Source organism: Culex pipiens, chromosome 2, assembly GCF_016801865.2.
Source record: "Culex pipiens pallens isolate TS chromosome 2, TS_CPP_V2, whole genome shotgun sequence".
Lineage (NCBI taxonomy): Eukaryota > Metazoa > Arthropoda > Insecta > Diptera > Culicidae > Culex > Culex pipiens.
In genome coordinates this window covers 120815274-120820578 of record NC_068938.1, presented here as the reverse complement: position 1 = coordinate 120820578, position 5305 = coordinate 120815274, and positions in this window count along the sequence as shown.

Below are 5305 nucleotides of genomic sequence, written 5' to 3'. Positions count from 1 at the left end.
GGTTGAAAATGACATTTCGTTCGTTCGGTGGCATCGGTCTTTTTTGTGGAATTACACCGCACAGTTGGGAAGTTATTTTTTTAAATTAATCCATTTTAAATTCTTTGCGGTCGTACAAAAGGTCATTGAAAATACTCAGAAAAATAAGCTCTATCGTTGTGAACAATATTTATCTGGCAAATTTAAGCCTAATTTTAGGATCCAATTCTGGAGTTTTCAAACCCTACACTCAAAGTCAGAAGTATCCCTCAAAAGGGTACTTTCAATCCTCAAAAAGGATACTTTCTATCCTTTTGCCTTCCTCACCTTACTGAGGAAAGGCTATAAAATCACTCAAAAATTGAACTTCTCGATTAGACCTCCTAGACCCACCTTCATGTATACCTATCGACTCAGAATCAAATTCTGAGCAAATGTCTGTGTGTGTGGTGGGATGTTGATCAAAAAATTGTCACTCGATTATCTCGACATTGGCTGAACCGATTTTGTCCGTTTTGGCGTCATTCGATCCGTATTGGGGTCCCATAAGTCGCTATTAAAAATTATGCAGTTTAGTTAAGTACTTCAAAAGTTATGCTAAAAAAACGATTTTAACAAAAGTCCGGAAGATTGTAAAAAGGGTGGTTTTTGTAAGGAACCCCGGCATGCTATACATTTTTAGAAAGGTATTTAAAAGACCTTTCCAACGCGACCAAAACATTGAAGATCTGACAACCCTAATGCAAGTTATTAGCACTTAAGTGTTATTTATGTACTTTTTGGAAGCCGGATCTCGAATATCATGATGAAAACGTTGTCCGGATCTATCATGCGACCTGTCGTTGGATAGGTAATCAAAATACCTTTCCAACGCGACCAAAACATTGAAGATCTGACAACCCTATTAAAAGTTATTAGCACTTAAGTGTTATTTATGTACTTTTTGGAAGCCGGATCTCGAATATCATGATGAAAACGTTGTCCGGATCTATCATGCGACCTGTCGTTGGATAGGTAATCAAAAGACCTTTCCAACGCGATCAATACATTGAAGATCTGACAACCCTATCAAAAGTTATAAGCACTTAAGTGTTATTTATGCACTTTTTGGAGGCCGGATATCAGATATTTTGATGAAAACGACGTCCGGATCTATTATGCGACCTGTCGTTGGATAGTTAATCAAAAGACCTATCTAACGCGTTCAAAACATTGAAGATCTGACAACCCTATCATTAGTTATTTATACACTTTTTGGAGGCCAGATCTCAGATACTTTGATGAAAACGTCGTCCAAATATATCATGCGTAAGTGCCCTGAAATATGAAGATCTGACTACCCAATCTGATGGTATGAACAATGAGTCAAATTGATAGAACATTTAGAGGTACACCCTATTGTGTCTATTTTGGATAGCATTACCCTTCAAATGTGAGGAAGGCACCAACCACCTAAGGGTGGATTAAGAAAAGTTTTTTTTGCAATTCCGTCGTGAAACTACTTACTTTTCCTGTCATTCTTGAACGACGAAATAGCCTACTTTTCTGTACCAAAAATAACAGAATCGAATAGCAACACTTTTCAAAATAAATGCTGAAAAGTTCTACTTTTCAGCACTGAAATGGGTGCTGAAAAGTTGAACTTTTCAGCACTTGTTTCGAAAAGTAACACTTTTAAACTTTTTTTTGATTTAAACGATTTATTTACAAAATACATGAAAATTTGACTAAAAATTCACTCAAAGGGTGTTTTTCGGAATTGCAAAAAATGTTGTATGGAACTCGTTGCAAAACTTGATTTTTTCAGCACTCTTCGTATTTATCCAACTCGGTGAACCTCGTTGGATAAATGTACGACTCGTGCTGAAAAAATCCTCTTTTTGCAACTTGTTGCATAAAGTACTATTAAAGTTCACCCGGCGTCACCCTTTTAAAAGGGTATGTCAAATTCAGTACATTTTCGATTCCCTTTTAAAGGGTGACGACGGGTGAACTTGAAAAAAGGATACTTTTTACTTTGAGTGTAGGATAGATTATGCCTAGATTATTATTAGTTGGACTGCGCCATTGCATTAGATTGCATTGAAACCTATTGAAACATCACAAACGTTAAAACAACAAGGCCTACTACGAAAAGTTTACCGCAGAGATGATTCGTTGAAATGTGTTGGGTTTGAGCACGAAGTGTTCAAACCTTGGTACATACAACAACACAATTCTGAATCAACAGGGGAGGAAAAAGCGTGAGAACACACAGATTTTTTGGTACAGCGGGAACCTCTGGGATGTACTGTAGTTCAGTACGGAAATCGGAAGGAACGTGGTCAAGAAAAGTTGTGCATTTTTTTAAATTTAAAATTGGAATAATCCGAACCAAAAATTAAAAAATTCTGGAACACTAAAATTTGAAATTTAAGGTCTATTTCAAAAATCCTTTACTTTTCAAATTCTTGAATTCCTCAATACTTTCAAGGAGAATGGGAAATTTTGTATGGGAGCTGGTCCAAAGCTATACATGAACGAGGCCCACGTTTTTCGAAAATTCAAGCCGAGACATGCAACATGAGATTTTTTGGTGAAAATAAACAAAGAAAAAAAACGTTTTTTTTTGCATTTTATAAAATTACTCATAAATCAATATTTTATTATGGATTTCAATCATCTTGACTTCATTCGACGCGTATCAGCGAAATCTATCAGTTCTAATTTGTTCTAATATGATTAAACCATGACTTCATTTGTTTTAAACCATTTGTGCAAGAGGCTCACCATAGAAACAAGTCGAAACTTCAAGATTTTGAAATTGGATCCTATCCAGACTACTTCAGTGAGTATAAAAGGCTATACAGTACATTGTTGTAACAAAAACAGTAATTAATAATAACAATAATTAACTCTTTACAACCCAACCCCGCCTCTAGCCGGGTTTCGATCTAAAAATTCGCCAAAAATCAATTTTTCATCCTATTTTTGATCTTTAAAAAGCATTAAAAAGAAGAACTCTTAAAATTAAAGAATTTTAAGGTTGGAAGTCTGACTCTCGGTCTGACTTATTTTATGTGAGCCAATGTTTTTTAACATGTCATTTTTCCTGGGGTCAACTTTGGCTGTGTTTCTTACTAACATTTTTACCAGACTATGCCTCTTAGCATTTTTTTTACAATAATAATAATGGCATTGTTCTATAGTAGAAAATGTGAAAACAAGCAAAAAAAAATAAAAAGTGACTGTAAAAACATGAAAAAACAAGATAGGCTAAAGGTAATGATAGGAGGTAGTAACTTGGGTGGTACAGTAAGCCAAACACAATCAGAAACAAATAGGGGCAGAATGGTCCGCCTAAGTAAAATGCACCAAAAACTATTTACACCCCTTGGGCACTATGCACATATTGTGATAAAACATGTAAACAATTTAAAGTTTGTCAGAAACCTAGTTCTACGCTTTATTCAGAAACTCATGCCGAACATTTTGCTACAAAATGCTCATGAAAAGATGATTTCTATAAAAAGTTATATAACAAATACTATTACAAAAATCAAAAAAGGTGCAAAAAAAGTTTGTACACCTTTCAAAAAATTAACACAAATAAAGTTATTTGTTGACAAATCACCATAAATCCAGTCTAAGAACGCAAAATAGGCATCCTTGACTGAATAAAAAAATAATTTGGATTGAATATAAAGTTTACTAACTACATAGTATAAAAGTTTATATAACTCTGGAAATTCTATATAAAACTTATCTAAACTAAATTTTGCAAACTTTTAATTCAACTAATTGTGAATATAAATAAACATTTTGGAGTGGGTAAAACACCGTTTTGGGGGTATTTGTATCGCTAGAATAGATTTTTCGTTGGAATTTCGTACCAACCCGGAATTACGTCGTCGGAAAATCCGCCGGCATCCGAACCGGTCCACAATTCACAAGTCAACCTATGTGGCATCGGAAAGGGCATAAAATTTCCGATCTTTTGATACCCATACATCTAGGTTTTCTATAAAACCCACGTTTTTAAATACCTGGGCAAAAAGTAAGTTTGATCCACGAGAACAAAAATTACGAAATTCCATACATTTTTGGCATATTGCTCAAACGAAACCATAACAACGTTTTTGCCGAGGTATTTAAAACGTGGGTTTGAAGGTTCCGTTGTTGTTTGATTATTTTCATAATAGCTCCTGGTAACATTATAAGCATTGAACAAACTTTTTCAAACAATCTATCTTTCGAGAAAGCTTATTTAAGAACCTCGAAACAAATAACATTTGCGTGGTTTTGTCAATAATTTACATTTTTGCTCATAATTCGAAAAATACAATGAATTCAAACGTCGTTTTCGGTATGGTGATGTTATTTGACGTCCTTTATAAGACCCTTGCTTTACAGTTGGTCTAAATCCATTCTAAAGCCCAAAACCAAGGGTGGCCCATTTTGCCCCTATTTACTTTACAAGATAAATGCAAATTAAAATGCTAAAAATGAAACAAGAAAAAAAAGAGAAGTAAAGATTTTCGTAGAACAAAAGTTTCTCAAAATAACCTCCTGAACACGGGAAAAATTAAAAAAAATTGAAACAAAATTTGGGCAGTAGAGGGTTAAGATGTTTTGGGTCATCCAAGAACTCCTTGTAGTCAAGACCGGTGGGTCTATCGCCGTAACAAGCAAGAGCTCAGTGTGTGTAGAAGACTGCTTTGCTAATGTGTTGGAATGTCCTACACTAAAAACCCAACCATGGTAGTTGCTACCATATTGTAGGGTTAAATTGAGAACACGCACCGACGTATTTTTGCTAAAAACATTCCGTGCTTGGATTGACTGATTAACGCAGTCAGTTTTACTATGTCGAGAGCGGTATGGTAATTACGGAGAGAATGATAATGATTTTGTAATTGCTACACGTGCATTAGGTACGGAGCAAAGCTAAAACTGAGGATCTAACCGATAGGTTTGCCACGCAATTAGATCTCTGCGGTGGAGATGCCCTAACAATGTTTATAAGTGAGAATATAAAAATACTACTGCTTCTCAATTAATTCAAGGACGAATGCAATCTAATTTTGTCAAAAGAACAATCGCATTCCCTGACAAATACTTACCCACCTTATTGTACCTGAAAGAAAGGGGCATCGCATGCATCAACATTTCATAAAGCATTTGGTTCATTCATTCATTCATGTTTGCAAAGGGAGCATAATCCCGCGTTCGCATATGGCGCACATCTCTGCATCATGGGGAGGCTGAAAAGTTAGAAAAAATATGGCTTTTGCGGGGCAACTGGAAAAGTGTGAAATGAAATGAAGTAGACAAAAGGCACTTAATT